Source organism: Eriocheir sinensis, chromosome 27 (assembly GCF_024679095.1).
Source record: "Eriocheir sinensis breed Jianghai 21 chromosome 27, ASM2467909v1, whole genome shotgun sequence".
Lineage (NCBI taxonomy): Eukaryota > Metazoa > Arthropoda > Malacostraca > Decapoda > Varunidae > Eriocheir > Eriocheir sinensis.
The window spans coordinates 8,129,141-8,148,620 of record NC_066535.1 but is presented as its reverse complement, the minus strand read 5'-3'; the positions used below and the strand labels follow the sequence as shown (position 1 = coordinate 8,148,620).

General features: G+C 44.9%; 2 long non-coding RNA genes across 2 annotated transcripts in view; both read right to left on the bottom strand.

The window, feature by feature from the left end:
• The window catches only part of LOC127004067 (uncharacterized), a 22,662-nt gene extending 4,769 nt beyond the window's left edge, over positions 1 to 17,893 (bottom strand). The window contains exons 1-3 of the long non-coding RNA XR_007757601.1: positions 16,933 to 17,893; positions 13,572 to 13,693; positions 8,047 to 11,965 (exon numbers count right to left, since the gene is read on the bottom strand). This is a non-coding gene — a long non-coding RNA (uncharacterized LOC127004067). The remainder of the gene's footprint in view (positions 1 to 8,046; positions 11,966 to 13,571; positions 13,694 to 16,932) is intronic.
• On the bottom strand, positions 5,236 to 8,040 carry LOC127004068 (uncharacterized). Its single transcript, XR_007757602.1, has 2 exons — positions 6,153 to 8,040; positions 5,236 to 5,992 (listed from the first exon to the last, which is right to left on the bottom strand). It is a non-coding gene; the product is annotated as an uncharacterized LOC127004068 (long non-coding RNA).
• Positions 17,894 to 19,480: the final 1,587 nt, after the last annotated feature.

Sequence of the window (19,480 nt, the reverse complement as noted above, 5' to 3'; positions counted from 1 at the left end):
AAGTCTTTCCTACATGACAGTTGAGAGAGAGAGAGAGAGAGAGAGAGAGAGAGAGAGAGAGAGAGAGAGAGAGAGAGAGAGAGAGAGAGAGAGAGAGAGAGAGAGAGAGAGAGAGAGAATAACCTAACCAACATCATTATTTTTTCATGAGAGAGAGAGAGAGAGAGAGAGAGAGAGAGAGAGAGAGAGAGAGAGAGAGAGAGAGAGAGAGAGAGAGAGAGAGAGAGAGAGAGAGAGAGAGAGACATTGTGACTTGAATGGAGAGGGAAGATAACAGCTGGCCCGAGGAGGAGGAGGAGGAGGAGGAGGAGGAGGAGGAGGAGGAGGAGGAGAAGTCAACTAGCCATAACATTTCACTTTCCTTTCTCTTTTGTTTACTTTTTTTGGATGTTTGTTTGTTTGTTAAGTCTTGTACATACGTGTAGTCGACTTGTATGTCTTGAAGAGTAGATAAGGATAATATAGTTACGTAGGTCTCTCTCTCTCTCTCTCTCTCTCTCTCTCTCTCTCTCTCTCTCTCTCTCTTAATCACCGCAAACTAACTCTGATGACCACAATCCTCCTCCTCCTCTTCTGTATTCTATCAAAACCGTTATCAACACTCCAATACCTACACCTACAGGCAACTTATATAAGACTGTAGTAGTAGTAGTAGTAGTAGTAGTAGTAGTAGTAGTAGTAGTAGTTGTAGTGGAAGGCGTGGTATGGGTGAGGGAAGGGAAAGTGAGGAAGGGAACGCAGAGAGGAGAAAAATCTCTTATGTCGCTACTAAACCTATCGCCCTACCCCTCTGTGTGCCTAGGCCTATCACAACAAGGAAGGAAGGAAGGGAGGGAGGAAAGTTTGGTTAGAGATAAGGAAGAAAGTCGAGGCTGAGGTTGGTTTGAGAAGGAAGGAAGGAAGGAAGGAAGGGAGGAAGGAAAGTCTGGGTGGAGATAAGAGGAAGGAAGGAAGGAAGGAAGGAAGGGAGGAAGGAAAGTCTGGGTGGAGATAAGAAAGAAAGTTAAGGCTGAGGTAGAGACTGGTTTGAGAAGGAAGGAAGGAAGGAAGGAAGGAAAGTCTGGGTGGAGATAAAAAAAAAAAAAGTTAAGGCTGAGGTAGACGCTGGTTTGAGAAGGAAGGAAGGAAGGAAGGAAGGATGGAAGAAAGCGAGGAAGGAAAAGTAGGTAAGGTCAAGAGACTCTGGGAAGGTCACGATGATGATGATGATGAGAGAGAGAGAGAGAGAGAGAGAGAGAGAGAGAGAGAGAGAGAGAGAGAGAGAGAGAGAGAGAGAGAGAGAGAGAGAGAGAGAGAGAGAGAGAGAGAGGGGGGGGCCTTCACCAGGCTCTCGTGACCACAGGTGACCATCCAAACTTGAGGGGCAAGGGTCAGTCAGCCCCCCCCCCTCCCCCTCTCACCTCTCCCAGACCTTCACCCCATCACCCCCACCGCACGCCACAGACAGCTGCCCTTCCCATCACCCCTTCAACGCCCCCACCCCCTCCCTTACTTACACATCCCTGGACATCTGCTCCCCTTGCACACCCTTCTAGGCAGCTACTCCCCCTTTCCCATCACTCGTTCACCCCTTCACCTCTACCCCTTCACCCTAACCTACCCTTCCCCCTTCACTCATTCTCCCTAACCTACCCTTCCCCCTCCACTCATTCTCCCTAACCTACCCTTCCCCCTTCACTCATTCTCCCTAACCTACCCTTCCCCCTCCACTCATTCTCCCTAACCTACCCTTCCCCTTCACTCATTCTCCTAACCTACCCTTCCCCTTAACTCATTCTCCCTAACCTACCCTTCCCCCTTCACTCATTCTCCCTAACCTACCCTTCCCCCTTCACTCATTCTCCCTAACCTACCCTTCTCCCTTCACTCATTTTCCCTAACCTACCCTTCCCCCTTCACTCATTCTCCCTAACCTACCCTTCCCCCTTCACTCATTCTCCCTAACCTACCCTTCCCCCTTCACTCATTCTCCCTAACCTACTCTTACCCCCTTCCCAAGTTCCCACACTCCCCTATTCCAATCACTCACTCACCCCTTCCCCTCCTCCCCCATCACCCCACATCCCTCCCTTCATCTACCCCAACTCACCCTCCCCCCTTCACGTACTACATAGGAGAACCACACCCACTCCCTTACCTATCCCTACAACCCATACAACCCCCTTTCCCTTCACTCCCCCTAACACCACCACCAGAGAGAGAGAAATGGAAACCGAGTCTTCATCAACCATACCTATCACCATCACCACCTTCTCCTTCCCTCTTCTCCCTCTACCTCTTCTTTCTATTCCTTTGCCAAGCAGTAGCCCCGCCCACCCATACACGACCCCGCGGCAGCTTTCCCTCTCCGCCGCTGGGAACCTTGACCGCCCAGACCCCTCGCGGCGCAATTATACGGCATGACAGACGCTAAGACGACACGCAAGGCCAAGGAAAGAAAGCCCTGCCTGCGTGCGTGCGAGCGTGCCTGCGAGATGACGGCCGGCGCGCTGAGGCAAGGCTGAGGCCCCGGAGACGCTGGCACGCACGGGGAACAGGACGAGGCTGCGCTGAGTTTGACAAGATTCTCCCTAGTATTTCCATTTGAAACTGGTCGGTGGGGTGTAGGCCTATGCGGGTCAGCCCCGCCCCACATATCTGCCACACACTCTCAAGACTTCTCGCTTCCTCTCATATTTCAGCTATTTACTGCCTTTAAATGAATTTAATTTAATAAATGGATAATCTAACAAGGTCATATTATATTAAGATTGTTTAGTTTTTAGGATAATAACAGATTTTGTATAAATACCACGACATTTGACAAAGTTGTATTCCAACATTGTCAAGTGTTGTGGTATTTATACAAAATATTCATTACTATCCTAGAAATTAAACAATTTTAACACTATATGACCTTATTAGATTATAAAATTATTTAATTAGGTTCATATAAAGGTAGTAAATAGCTGATATATGAGAGGAAGCGAGAAGTCTTGAGAGTGTGTGGCAGATATGTGGGGCGGGGCTGACCCGCATAGGCCTACACGCCACCGGCCAGTTTCAAATGGAAATACTATAGCTTAGATCGGGGCGGGGTGTAAGGTGATGGTCTGGAAGGAAAGGAAATCTGGACTTGTTTTGTGATAGGGTATGTTGTGTTGTTTGCTGGATGTGACAGAAGGTGCTGGTCTTGAGGGAAGCGAAATCTGGACTTTTCGTTAGGGAGAAAAGTAGAAAGGCGTGTTGTGTTGTTTCCTGGATGTGAAGAAAGGAAGGAGAGTAACGAATGAAGGGAAATAAAAACGAAGAAAGGAAGGAAGGTGTCTAGCATGTCTTCAGAGGCAAATATTGCCACTCCGTCACTTTCCCTTAGCTCAGGGGACCCATTTACTCCTCCTACAGCATTTCCTACTTAGTGGACTCTTTATTAAGGGAAAAATTGAGTCCGTCCAGCTGTCACTACCTGTGCCCCGCCATGACCTGAACCACCTAACACAGCCTCGCCAAGCCAAGCAGCCTCGTCCCGCTTTCCGTGCGTGCAGCAACAGCGAGCCAAGGAAGGATGTTGGCGGGTATATAATGAGAGAGAGAGGGAGATGTAACGACAGCATGTGACCTCACTGGAAATAGGGCATCCAGCTGGTGCTGGTGCGTGTGTCTGTTCGCGCGCGTGTGTGCGTGTATGTGTGCAGGTATGTGTTTTTCTCTAGTGCAGTGTTTCTTAACTTGAGGTGCTGGCACACCCAGGGGGTGCTGAAATCAATCTTAGGGGGTGCTGGGAAACACTGCACATATGGCGGCACGATGTCAGTGTATACAAAAGTATCAAAGGGAGGGATTCTCCATGCTCTTTACCCCTCTTGGAAGAATGAACTAAATCAATTATCAAGCAGTACTTCATTTTAGTAATGTCACAACTGTAGTCCCTGTAACTACATGGTAGCTAGAGTTAGCGGAATGGGATAGGAGGGGAAAGGACGGGAAGGGAAGATATAGAATGGGAGGGGAAGACACAGAAGGGGATGGGAAAATGAAGAATGGGACGAAACATGACGGAATGGGAAGGTAAAGGATGGACTGGAAAGGTAAAGATGGTAAGTGAAGGAAAGGGAAGTGATGGGGTGAGGTGTGAGGAGATGAGAAGGTAAAGATAAAGGTGGAGAGGCAGCAGCAGCTTCTCACCACCAACACAACCATCTCCATCACGCATTGCCAAGAAGAGAGGTAAAGGAAGATGAAGGAGAGAGGAGGGAGAAAGGGAGATGAAGGAGAAGCGAGATGAGGGAGAAGGAAGACGGGAGGGACATCGGCACCTTCTCCTCCTCCTCCTCACCTCCACCACCTAGGAACAAAGCACCTCCCTCCCTCTCTCCCTTAGGCTTAACGGGACAGACCATTACAAGTACTGCCCACACACCACCACCACCACCGCCACCACAAAAACAATGCCTCCATCACCACGGTCGCCGCCTCCACGCCCCGCCAAGGGAGTAGTGACGCAAATGTATCGTAACCTAGTGATTTATTTAGTTTTTATCTTTTCATTTATTCTATTTATTTATTTTTATTGTGAGTGGATGTTATTTTTCATTTATTTTTCTTTCTTATTTTATTTTATTAATCTACGTACTTTTTACTTCTTCGTGTCTGTGAGTTGCTATTGTATTTACTATTATCTATCGTTTTCTATCATTTTATTTAAGTTTTAGTAGAAGTTACTTATAAATTCAATAGTTTGGATTTTCACAGATAAGTCGACGTATTGCAAACTCAGTCGTAAAAAAAATTATATATAAAAAAAATCAACAAGGTCAGCTAACCACGCCTTGAAAAATGGATCGAAAATAGACAAATCAGCCACATTACAGATGACGAAAGAAACACAACGGACGGAAACTAAACACACACACACACACACACACACACACACACATCTTGAACTTTGACTATCTTTTTTTTTCTCTCCTTGTCGCTTCCAAGTTATTCGTTTCTCCTTTTCTTTTCTCCTCCTTTTAACATTTCTTTCCTCATATAGTTATTTACGATGACGGTGGTGTGTATAATGATTCCTACTCTTTGATCCGCAGTGTGTTCGAAGGAGTGTGAGGAAGGGAAGGAAGGAGGGAGTAAGTGTGTGTTATTCTCCTTCTTAACATTATTTTCCTCATACATTTAATTACGATGACGGTGTTGTGTATAATGATTCCTACTCTTTGGTTCGTACAGTCTGTAAGGGAGGGAGGGAGGGAGGGAGGGAGCGAGTGAGTTTGTTTGTACTGTGTTGGTTATCAATCGACACTCTCGTCACATTTCATTATAGTCAAGTGTCTCATCCGTTTCCTGTAAGTTATGACACACATACACACACACACACAAAGACACAGTACCAGAACTTTCACGTGACTTACATACTTACATACAGACACCTCCCTCTCTCCCCTTCCCCTTCCTTTCTACTTTCCCGTTTGTTTGTTTTTTTGGTCGTTCCTCTCTCCCAGTGCTTTTCTCCTCATTGTCGTTCTTCTCTTCCTCCTCCTCCTCTTCTATATATTTTTCATAATTTTTTTCCCTCTTCCACTTTCTTGTCTTTCTATTTCTATCTCCTTTTCTTATTCTACTCTTCCTCTTGTCAATAGTTTTAGTCATTTTTCTCTCTCTCGTTTTCTTGTTTTTTTATTCGTAACTTCTTTTTCTTATCATACTTCTTTTTTTCCTTTTATACTTTCTTGTCTCTATTCCTACCTTCTCATTTTACTCTTTATTCTTCCTCCTGTCTATATTTTTCATCATTTTTCCCTCTTCCACTTCCTTGTTTTGTCTATTTCTACTTCCTCTTCTTCTTATTCTATTTCTCTCTCTCTATCTTTCTTTTTCATATTTTTTAACCCCTTTCACTTTCTTGTTTTGTCTATTCCTACCTCCTTTTTTTCACTTTATTCTACTTCTCTCTCTCTATCTTTGTTTTTCATATTTTTTAACCCCTTTCACTTTCTTGTTCGTCCATTCCTACCTCCGTATTCTATTCTAAACTTCCTCCTCTTTACACTTTTCATCGTTTTTCCTACTTCCACTTTCTTCTCTTCAATTCCTATTCATATTTCTACTTTTCTCTCTATCTTTATTTTTCACATTTTTTAACCCCTTTCACTTTCTTGTTCGTCCATTCCTACCTCCGTATTCTATTCTAAACTTCCTCCTCTTTACACTTTTCATCATTTTTTTCGTACTTCCACTTTCGTCTTCAATTCCTACTCATTTTTCCCAATACCAGCTTCTCTTTTTTTTTTTTTTACATTTTTCCCTTAAACCTTCTGGTCTGTCTATTCCTATCACCTTATTTTATTCTCCTCATCCTCCTGTTTATACTTCCCTACCTCTAACCTTCCTTATATTTACTGTCCTTTCCTGTCTGTCTCTATTTTCATTGTTTTCCTCTTCTCTATGAACGTTCTTGTTTTCCCTCCACACCCTTATTGTTCCTCCTTGGCTGTCTTTCGTTTCCTGATATATTTCTCTTTCATTGGCTTCATATTTTTTATCTTCTATCTCACAATGTCTTAATCGTAGTGCAGTCCTTCTATGTTCACCTATTTCTTCTCTTCTACGTCTTCTCTATACTTCCCTGTATGTACCTTCTTCCTTTTCATTCTTACTCCTGATCCTCTGCAAGTTTTCTTTCTCCTCCACTTTCCTATCATTCTTCCTTCACCTCGATTGTCATAGTGGTACGGTTTCTCTCTCTCTCTCTCTCTCTCTCTCTCTCTCTCTCTCTCTCTCTCTCTCTCCAGCTCTCACCTTTCTCTCTTTCGGTCTACTTCTCCTCCAGCTCTTTATTGCGGTCTGTTTCTCTCCCTAGATCTAAGTCCCAACTCTCTCTCTCTCTCTCTCTCTCTCTCTCTCTCTCTCTCTCTCTCTCTCTCTCTCTCTCTCTCGTGTCGTCGCTTGGCTGAAAGGGAAAGTGACTTCCGCACTCTCCCTCCACCTGCTGCCGCCTGCCTGCCTGCCTCCCCCCCCCCCCACACACACACTGCTGCCTGCTCCCCCCACGAGGCGTCACGCTAGAGTAGTGACACACACACACACACACACACACACACACACACACACACACACTTGAGGGGAACTGATAAGTGATGGACATATTTGATGATAAAATAGCAAGAACAAGAATTTGACACTACTACAAACCATAAGTAATATAATAATAATAATAATAATAATAATAATAATAATAATAATAATAATAATAATAAACAGCAGCAAGCACAGCACCACCAACAGCCTGAGTGTCATGGTCGCTGCAGGGGACTGACGGACAGCAGCACCACCACCAGCACCTGTCCTGTCGTCTCTATTTCGCAACTGTCACCGGGATTCGCGACACCTGTGATTGGCTCGCTCGATGAAGCGAAATGAAACGAGTGAATGGTTCAATCGTCTGCATTATAAAGCTTGGCTGCGTAGGAATCACGAGTGACTGATATAATGAACGAGCGTCACGCTGGTGAGGTGAGTGCAAGAGGCTCCTGTGAGGCTGTGAGGGCGTGAGGAGGGTCCAGCACACCTACACTCCCGCCCACACCACGCGGCGCACAGCTCTTCGCCGTCACCGTCACCAGCACCACATCTGCTTCGCGATCGCGCCAATCCCGCCGTCACCCAGGCCCCCAGCCCCTGCCAGGCCCTCGCTTGGCTTCTCGCCGAGGATAAACAACACAACAGCGTGTCTGTCACAGGTGTGGGCCGCCGCCAGGCTCCACAATCGCCACTCCTTACGAACGCCTTGATTCGCGTCAACAACCAACACATATCTCCATTTGGTCATTTTTGGAGAAGAACCACCTTGAGAAGAATCACTGACGCCCTCCGTGTCGGGAAGGGCACGCCAGCCAGCACGGCCTGACAGCCTCGCCACAGCTTGGCCACGGAGCCAAGCGTTGGCTGGCGCTGGTCGTGCTGGGTTAACCTGGCTCATGCATGTCAACAACCATATTAACACTCCTTTTTTCCACGTGACGCATCAAGCACTGGCCCGGCGGCGTGTGTGGCGGGGGAGACACTCACTGCAGGGTATCCTTTGGACGTTCCACAGTGACGAGGTAGAGGTATCCCGCGTCCTGGCGGTGTGTTGGAAGCGTGGACTGCGCCGGGCTCGGTAGCGTGTCCGTCCGTTCAAGGTGCGGGTGCGCCACTGACTGACTGAGGCGGCGAGGGTGAGGCCCCGGCGGCCGCCGCCGGGCTGGGGCGGAGGGGGCAGGGGATGGCCCTCCCTGGGAACGCCTCGTTGGGCTGGTTTCAGAGCCACCCGGGCTTGTGTTCGCTACACACACACACACACACACACACCAAGGCAACGCGTCCTTCAACACACCTAACGCAGGACATGTAACAGTGCACACCCACGCCCCGCCTTTATCTGTTCTTATCGCAAAGAAAACGAACACGATAAAAAGCGTGATAAGAAAGTTAAGATACGGATCACAGTGACGAAATTTTCTTCAGTGTGTGCTTGTGTGTGTTGCCGTGTATCAGGACGCCGTCCCTACCCTCAGCACCTCGCCTGCCTCTCCTCAGCTGTAAGTGGAGGCGATCACTCTCAAAACACTACATGATATTTCTAGCTCTAAACAAGACCTGCACCCGCTATTTACGAGACAACCCTCCCACTGCGCCGACGAGGCCAGGGGTCAGGCAGCCTCGCCCAGCGACCCACGCTTAACTCGAGGGCTAAGTCTACAAACTGAAGGAGGAGACTTTGATGCATAGGCAGGAGCCAATTAACAGGATGAAGTTCCTGCAACATGCAACCGTCAGGCCATAAAACTGTCTTCTACCGTTGAGAACATTTTCTGGGCAAAGAGTAATGGGAGAACAACATGCTGGATCGGCTTAGGACTGTCACACGCCTACCCTGCCCTTCTGAGGAACCTCCCTGACCCAGTCCATGATGGGAACTGAGGCAAGGCTCTGTTTGTATGTACCCTCCGGCCGATATTGTTCTTGTACCCCCGAGGGTATAATATGTTTACACTGGTATTGGAGCACAGCTGGACAAGCAACAATCACATGATATTATTACTGCCACATCGACAAAGTAAACTGCTTTATGAGACCCTGAATGTAAGGGACACATGTACCCTCCAGTCAGTCTTGTATACGATCCTGACATATTTACGCTGGTATTGGACAGACGACAATCACATAATATCATCACTGCCACATCGACAAAGTACATAAGCTGCTTCATGAGAAAGCCAGAGGTATGAGACACGAGTACTACCCTCCAGTCAGTCTTGAATACAATCCTTTGATATACGTTTTCACTTGTATTGGAGCATCGTTGGACAAACAACAATCACATAATGCTATCAGTGCCACGTCGATAAGATAAACTACTTTATGAGAGCCACAGAGGTAAGAGGCACGTGCACCCTCCAGTCAGTCTTGTATACGATCCTTTGACTCTTATTAATAGATTTGCAAATGCATCAAAACACTCTTGCTGCACAAACAAGTGTAACGCCCAGATGATGGTGATGAGGCAGCGGCGCGTTGAAAGGCAAGCTGTTTTATGAGGCATCAGTAGGATATTATATTTATTAAGTTCGGTTGTGAAAGTAACTTGTTTTTTCAATTCAGATTCCAGCGAGATTCACTGCATTAGATATGAGGCATCCGAAAGAGACAGGGTGTGAGGGACGATGCCATTTTTTTCTAGATTGCAATAAAAAAGACAGGCTACACATTACAGTAAGAGAAGAGCAAGAGAAGATGGCGCCACTATAAACACTTGCCTACGCCATGACAGGCTGGGGCCAACTACCATCCAGGCCCTCAAGAAAAGCCTACCGGCGCTATAGGTGTATACACACACACACACACACAAAAAAAAAAAAAGGAACAAGAATCAAGTTGTAAGGGAAAAGCGACCTTGTAACTGGTGTACCGAGTCACTTTTCTCGGGCAACTTTCATCTTGTTTTTCCTTGGATGTGGAAACTGGAGAAAAAAATATACCTACATCCCTTATGCACCTCACATAATAAGACAGGTCACCAAACACATGTAGGAGGCAATAAAAAAATGACATGCTGACAACCCTTCACTGAGTCAGATGAGCACAAAATATTAAACAGAGAGATACAGCTTCTCCACACCCCCTTTTTTAGTTATGGGTCCGAAGAAGTGTGAGAAACGTCCACCCGAGCAGCATGCCATCTTAAAACAAAGCATTATATCCCTTTATGTTCTGCTCCAACTATCTGCCATTAGCCATAAAAAGAACACGAGATTAGAGCTTTTACATCACGATAACACCATTCCACCAAGAGCAACGAAATCGCCTCGCCAGCAGGTCATCAATTATGCAACAATGGCTCAGAAATTTCTATCACAACTCAACTCTTCCACCTTGAGCAATGTGATGCCCTGAACACACAAGATGCAAACATCGGCAAACACGTTGACCCACAGAAAACAGATGTACATGAGCAAACACTGCGACACTAATTTAACCACCAAGAATAATATAAAACAACATAAAACCACTCATTAGGAAGGAGAAGTCAGAGAGGTCATTATGCATGGAGATTCAATGATAGAAAAAGACACATGATTTAACAAATATACAACATCTGCAACATACATAACCACACTATAAATTTCCCGGGAGTGCTTAGTTTCAGTCATTCTCTGGTGACTGAAACATTTACATCCAATCTCTGTTTCAAGAGAGATGCAAAATGTGATACATACTTACTTTTCACACTATGGAGAGGGTAGATATTTTCACCCGGTAAGAAGAGCATAATGGATACTAAGTTCAAATACAAAATATACACCTGCAGAGAATTAAACTCCCTGCACAGACTAGAGGCTGCTGAAGAGGAAGCAGAAGTAAGAACTGCCATAAGGAAAAGAAGGCTGACATATGCAAGCAGGTATGGAGCCTTTAGACACTACTATGGGTTTCAGAGGCTGTGTTATATCATTTTTAACCCGTCCGCTGCGATTGGCACGGATTTGTCCTTCTCTGGTAGCCTGGTAACATATACTCCCAGGTCTTTTTCTGCCTCTGTGGTGGATAGTGGAGTGTTTCCCATGTGGTACTGGTATGCTGGATATCCCCTCCCAAGGTGCGTGACTACATTTTCTTCACTGAATTGTAGCAGCCACTATTTGTTCCATTCCTGTAGCTTGGTGACATCTCGTAGAAAATCGCAGTCAAGGGGTTAACAGTGCATCGGGTAAGGATAATAATCTGGCACAGCGTTTCAGACCTTGCCCTAATTTATTCAGTATGTTACAATACCAAGATGTGAATAATAATCAAAGCATTTGTAAGAGTGATGGAAAGGTAGACTCAGCCCAAATGTAGTGGCTAGCGTGACGTATTGAATAAATTAGGGCAAGGTCTGAAACATGCTCTGCCAGATTATCTTCATTACCCGACGCTTCCTGAAAACACACCACCATGGCCTCTGAAACCCATAGTAGCAGGTAATCCTTTTGGCAGGTAGATAGATTTAGAATTAGCACAACTTGGAAAAATTCTGGAGGAGCAGGGTGAAGAAGAGCAACAAAAGAGGCTGCAACACTCACCCTCCGTCGGGCAAGCTTCCTGGAGGAGACAACGGGTGCGGTGGTCATGGTCGGGCGCGCCTCATTGGCCAGTGTTGCAGAGAAGGAACGCGTGATTGATGAGATGGCAACGGAGAAGGTGGAGGATGAAAAAGGTGGTGATGTAGCTGGTATGGAGGCGGTGAGAGCGGCAGCGTGGTGTATACGCGGTGTGTGGGGCTGTACGACTGCAGGCGGGGTGTTGGTCAGGAGGGGAGAGAGAGGGGAGCGGGGAGAGGGAGGGAGCAGGAGAGGGGAGAGGTGGGCATGGTTCCGCGGGGAGTTGACGGGAGAGCCCCGGGGAGAGCCCTTGGGACCAGCATCAGAGGGCAGCTTCAGCAGGTCTTTGGTGTCTATCCGTTCTCCTGCAAAGAACGCAATGCAATATTTATATGGCCTTCATAGACATATCTCACCCTATTTGTCTTAAAAATAAACATAAACATAAACAAGCATCCAACATCATATATATATATAGTTGCATGCACAACTCATGAAGTTCAAGCTCAGGGTCGAGTTGGAGGCAAAACAAACTGCGCTTCTTCTTCTTTTGATATGTTTTGTGTTGGTGCCGCAAGACAGACTTTCTGCCGAAATGCCATCCACTTGTGCAGTGCTGGGGTGCGGCAATAAAGTGAACAAGTTCCCTGACAAGTCGTTTTACAGACTACCAGCTACCTCCAACCCGATAGTAACCCCGCTGTGATGTTTAACAGTTACTCTCCTGCATGCCACCTATAGGAAGTCCTACATGCTGGTATAACAGATTTTGGCATACTGCTCAGTTCAAGGGATTTGTTTTGTAAGAGATATAACCATTCAAATCAGACCCAACTTTTTCTTTCTTTCATTTAGTGGGCCCATGAGGCTGTCAGGAGTGATTGACAGACATGAGTCAGCTTCCTACTCCATAGTTACTAAATCAGAAAAAAAAGACAAGAGTATCTTACATAAATCTTTGCTAGCTGCTTGAATATGCCACATTTCCATACAGGTCTCACAGTTCAGTAAATGTATGAGTATGGCAACTGATTTTGGAATTTATCTGAATCCTACTTAAAATGTGTGGCCACTTCGTTTATGAAATTGTACACTTTCAGATTTTACGTATTTTTGGGGCCTTGGAAAAATATTTAAGTGCATATTCAGAACACAAAACACAGCAGTTCAAGTGTGACTCATTCTCTTTTCACTGGGGTCTGCACATGTGGAGACTCTGAGTTCCCATCAGATTTGGTTATCATATTTCTTTGCTGATCAACCTGCTAAACATGATAACAACTTTGATATTCTTAATGATTGACTTTAGTTGATTCAGCATCCTACTTATTTCCTTGATCCCCTTGGAGATGTGCTCAACATTCTTGTATTCTTAATCTTTCAGCTTGTTCTCCCAAACTTCTCTCCACTGAGCTCCACAAATCATGACCTTTTTTAACTATTTTCTCCTAACACTCCTGTACAGCTTCTGAACCCAGTGAAGAGGTAGTGCTCATGGCATTAAAGCCTGCATTCTTAAATGTCTTAGAGCCTCAGATCCTGTTTAAAAAGGCTCTTATAGAAGCTGCTGGAATTTTCATGGACTATTTTGTGATTCTAGTGATAGCTTAACATGACTTCTGCACATTGAACAGGAAAATCACCCATGAAAACCTGGTTAATTTTCTCTGTTTTTGTAAAAGTCGTAATGGGAGCCCATTATGTTTAAGGATATGTACCGTACCTAAGGGTTAGTTGGCTTGAGCAGCAGGATGAAGGTAAATATATGAAGGTATATCAATTTTAGGCAGTTAATTACCATTGTCATTATAACTATATAAAGTAAATCTTGCCCCAAGGCACTGAATCCATTAATAAAGAGCATGTAAGTCTCAGATGCTGCATTGGCTTGTTATTCAGACAGTCAAAAACATGAACTCCAGTTTTATGTAGATATTGTTCTTAACAACATAAAGGAAGCAGCACTCTTACCCTTGGTGATGGAGTGCAGGATCTCGCTGCACCACTGCCTCTCCCCCGGCTGGGACATAAACTCCCGGAACAGAGCATCGGTCACACCTTGCAGGTTGCACACTTTGAGAGTCATAGTAAGCCTGAAACAGCACATTCTTTTTAGTTTTGTAGGACACTGATGTCATGCAAATTTACTTACAATTAGTGATTTGACATGGAACTCTAAATAAGAAGAAAAAAATCTGAGTGATTGGTTCCATTATGAAATGATTCATAATGGTGTGTCATATTCCTGTGCTTCCTCTACCAATGCACAACCCTTCTTGCTTAATCCTGGGCAGAGACAAGATTACCACATGATTACCCAATACTGATGTAGACTCATGGTCATCTAAATATGCCTCATCGTAAATCTTAATCATGTTATTCTAGCAGAACAATTATACACATGTACTTACTAATGTAGGCAATTTTCAGCACTTTAGCTCTTTGCTGTTTCTTCAGTGTGGTCATACAGCCTAAACCCACCTCCCTCTCTATGTCTATTACATATTTAAGGTACTGAATGACTAGAGCAAAGTTTTGCAAGCATGTGGTTAATGAATGAACAACTAAAGCCTTAAGAGAAAGATGGATAGATATAAGGAAGGAGTGTCTGGATAGAGAGAGATGGAAACTCTTCTGCCGTGGCCATCCCCTGGTGGTGGCTCCTAGGAGCAGCCGTCAAAGATGAATGAAATGAACGGCCAGATATATGGAGAAGAATGACGGAAAATATTAAATCTTCAATAAGTGCTTTCTAAAAGTCCCTCATGCAGCCCCTCTGCTTTCCTATATCCCTAAGGTCCCAAGGTGGGCACCAAGTCTTTGAAAAGAACTACTAGTCCCAGCCCTGCTATTTGCGTAAAAATAAAAAAAAAATAAAATAAATAAAAAAAAAAAAAAAAAAAAAAATCAGGCGTCCAAATCTCAGTTCTTTCTGATGACTACGAAGAATCGACTCAATCCTCAAACATCTACTGTCATACCTAAGAAAAACCTCCTTTTCCCAGTTTTCATAGCCCAACATTCCTTTATAACATTTTAATTATGGCATCCCTCTCACTTCTCTCCTCCTGTGCTGGAAGATTTAATTTCTTCAATCTCTTTTCATGTGACAGCCCCAATAGACTTAGTGTACATGTGTGTGTGTGTGTGTGCATGTGCGTGTGTGTGTAATTCACCTCTTGGTCTGCTGCAGGTCTCTCTCGAGACAGCCAGCCGTTCCCCAACGGAAGTGCACAGAGCTCATAGTGTGTGTGTGTGTGTTGTTGCTTTTCTTTCATTAGCTCTTGACGCATAGCTCTCCGATAGACTTTCTTAATGGGCCCTGTTGGTTTGTCCCAGTTAGTGGCACTGGCAAGTATTTTATAGTGGCATCATTCCTGCTTGCCTCGTGTTGGGTAATATTGGTTTATATTACACGTGCCCATTTCATTAGGCATTCAAGCCTCATGTCCATCCCTGGAGATGTTCCTCAGATACACCCCTCCATGTTGTCTGCCGAGTGTGTCATTTGGTGCCGTCCATCATGGATGCACAGCAGTCATAATCATCATGGTGGTGGGGCAGATTGCATTAACTTTGACAGCTTCTGAAGATTGTCCAGTGCCTATCAAGCTACATGGCTTCCTCCTCTTGTAGGTTGTTGGCTGTATCCTGCCTCAGATGCTGCAGGTTGTGGGTGGATGGTTGATGAGGGCAGAAGTTGCAGTGGTCACACTACCTGTGCCATAAAATCTGTTCTGCATCTGGTACAGTGTCCTGTGGCCCAGCATCAAATGGTACAGAATCAAACTATCAATAGGAGCTTACATGGGGGCTTGTCACCTTACCCACCCAACTATGCCAACCCGAGGTATCCTTTCAAGCAAGTCTCCACGCAGGCCTCCTTCCCATTCCAAGTATCTAGGGGCAGGATCCATCATCTGGCTCAAGCCACAAGCTTTGTAGGCATCCCCTTGGTCTACTCCACTCAGAATTGTCTCATACATGTTTTAATTTATTGTGATGCTCGGCCCATGATGCCAGTAGGTTTTCTTGAAGAGGCTTGGTGGTTGGCCCCAGCCCATTAAGTGCACCATTCTTGCCTGACTCAGGCTGCACCCTGGAGTTACACTTGATTCTCCTGAGAGAGTTTTGCTGAAGTCCAGGTTAATAGGTAGGCTAGTCATAGGTTGTCTTCAGCCTCTTGGCAATAGCTGAAATTTGTCAGCTTATAACGTTGGGTGGGAAGTGGACACAGATCCCACTCACTGATCACTCGGCCACTAACTCCCCAATATAAGGTAAAAAAATGAAAACCATAATTTACCCAGAAATTATGAGTTTGTCACTAAAATTAACCACAAAGGTCAGCCAAATAATTCCCAAATATTTAACTTTGACAAGAACAAAATTTACTATACTAATCTAGTGCTGGAGCAGGTGTACTCCCTCTCGAGTCCTGTGTATTACTAGTATTGATAATAATCAATGAGAATGCTTGCAAACTTTCTGTTGGTGGGACACATGCAGGACAGGAGTAAGGGATCATGCCAGGCCAACCTTCTCAGTGCTTCAGGTGCTTTTAACTCCTGATCTGCCCACTAGAGGCCATAGTATAAAACAGCACGTTAGGAATCAGTTGTAACTAAGGAAGAAGTCCTATAGTGTCAGAGAAATAGCATTGTGGAACTCCTTCCCAGAATCCCAAGTCATCCTCCAGTCTCCATCTTTGTTCAGATCAGCACTAGCTCAACAGCTTGGGGACACTCTTTGAATACCGTACTACTAATTGGACTAAAGCTCTCTATCCAATTTCATGATCTCTAATATAAGTTGTCTGCATATGATGCACTATTTAGCATTTTTACAAGCACTTGTTTTGTTCATGTCATTATATATTCTGAGCTGGCACATGAGCAGAGTACGGGCTTCCCAGTGCCCCCTCCTCCTTGTGTGGATTGTGGGGCCGGGAAGCCCACCAGGTGAGTGCAAGATGCCATGCTTCCCTGGTGATTTCTAAAGAGGCAAGGGAAGCAGTGCTCGTAAGAGGATGTTGCTTCTCTCAAGGTTTTCAACATGCCCCCCCCCCTCACACCTCACCCTCATTCCTGTCCCTCCCACACCTAACCCACGTGGCTCACCCTTGTCCCTCTCACGCCTCATCCTCAGCCTCGTCCCTCCCACACCTCACCCTCGTCCCTCTCACACCTCACCCTCGGCCTCGTCCCTCACACACCTCACCCTCGCCCATGCCACACCTCACCCTCGACTCGCCCTCCTCCACCTCCGCCTCGCCGGCCACCCTCACCCTCCAGGTCCCCTCACGCAATGACACACCCCGGCAGTCACTCACCCTTGTTGCGCCTCCCCGGCCACCTGCACGACACCCTACACGCCCTCCGCATGTAATTATCACACACAAAGTAATGAAACTGGCGCGCTGGAGCCCCGCCAGGTTTGTTTACATCACGTGACAGGTGACGGCCGCGCGGCGCACCCCGCCCCGCCGCCCCGTGCATTATTAACGGTGCGGCGCCGCCTTGCCTTGGGCCGGAGCCTCTCAGGATGGAATTGTAGACATTAAGACATTCTTCTGTGTGTTTTCAATAATCTACCCAAAGCCGAAGACTACCACATGCACACGTAAAAGCATACACGAGTCCAGCAAGTGGTCAGGCCGTGGGGAAGGTGGGGTGGTGAAGGCTCCTCGGGACTTTAAACGCTATAAAAAGGGTTGATAAGGCAAATAGAAAAAAAACAGCAGAAGCTGAATAATGAAAACACAGCCGTTTCTTTTAACCTCGTACGTCTGTTTGAAAGATTGATTGATTGATAGTTTATTGTTGCAGGTAAACAACAAGGGAGAAATTAATTTACTCGATCCTTGGCTACACCAACATAAAATTACATGACGAGAATGCCAGAAACTCAGACATTAGCCGCAAGTTCCGGAAAGAACTTGTGGAATGCCAACTCAAGGAAATGCAGCAACTTGTTCAACAGGTGAAAGAACACCAACTGGACCTCCTGAACAAGTGCGGAGTTGATGTGCCTGAAGAGATAAGAAACGCACTCACCGATGACCCATGCAGACTGAGGCTGCAACATCGAAAACGAGTGGATCCGAGGTTAAAGTGTCCGCAAACTTTCAAAACTATTTGGCGGGAATGTCGAGCCACAGCACACAAGTGACACACCGCATCCCAGGACAGCGGCCAACGCTTTCAGGGATTACCTACACCACTCACGACTCAATTAAAACAAAGACTTCCCAAACAGACAAACGGGTACACAAACCTCGCACCAAACTCCGGACTCACCCAAGACCAGCAGGAAGTTCTCAGCATGGAAGATGGAACCAAACTGCCACTACAGGACCAACGTCACGATGTAGCTCCTCAGAGAGCTTTAAACGCCGTAAAAAAGAATTGACAAGACAAACAAAAACAGCAGAAGCTGAATAATGCAGAAACAGCCGTTTCTTTATATATATATATATATATATATATATATATATATATATATATATATATATATGTATATATATATATATATATATATATATATATATATATATATATATATATATATATATATATATATATATATATATATATATATATATATATATATATATATATATATATATATATATATATATATATATATATATATATATATATATATATATATATATATATATATATATATATATATATATATATATATATATATATATATATATATATATATATATATATATATATATATATATATATATATATATATATATATATATATATATATATATTGATTGATTGATAGTTTATTGTTGCAAGTAAAACAACAAAGGAGAAGGGAGGAACATGCCATCCCAACCCCCAGGCAGTACAGAGTGTGATTATACAACGAGGGATACAGGGGCGTTCCTAGACATTTTGGGGCCCGGGGGGCTCATTCCCATTTGGGGCCCCTCTTATGGGGTGAGAGGCGAGCACAATGAGCCAAAGCAGCTGCGGGGTTTAGTGGGGTGCTGTTAGCCCCCACCCCCCCACCCCGGGAAAATTTTTAGAATATGAGCAATTGTAGAATCATTTTAAAGGCACTTGTAAATGCAAATTTCAGACATTTTATTTCTTAAAACTAGGTGCACACTGAATAATTGAAGATCCACTTAATCCAGTTAAGCATAATGATAAATGGTAAAAATGAGGATAACAGTAATGTACTCTGATGGCGATATGATGTGGAGGGAGTTAAATGAATCAATATTGCTTTACAAAATTGAAAATTGGGGCCCTTTAGTGAGACCCAAATTTGTCTTTCGGGTCCAAATATAAATGGGGCCCTTGACCATTTTGGGGCCACTGAATTTAGCTTGTCCTCCTGCCATAGCAGCAATGGTTAAATTTCGCATTTTGGGGCCCCCCTCACTTTGGGGCCCGGGGGGCGATTTCAAACAGCCCCCCCTCGCCCCCCCCCTCAGGAACGCCACTGGGGATACATGTGTAAGTAGCACCAGGAAACTAAAAAGATACAATGGTAGGGGACAAGTGCTAAAAAAATAAAGGCCTTGATTTAGTCAAGGGAGCAGACATAAGGGACTGTACATAATTATGGACTATATATATATATATATATATATATAGAGAGAGAGAGAGAGAGAGAGAGAGAGAGAGAGAGAGAGAGAGAGAGAGAGAGAGAGAGAGAGAGAGAGAGAGAGAGAGAGAGAGAGAGAGAGAGAGAGAGAGAGAGAGAGAGAGAGAGAGAGAGAGAGAGAGAGAGAGAGAGAGAGAGAGAGAGAGAGAGAGAGAGAGAGAGAGAGAGAGAGAGAGAGAGAGAGAGAGAGAGAGAGAGAGAGAGAGAGAGAGAGAGAGAGAGAGAGAGAGAGAGAGAGAGAG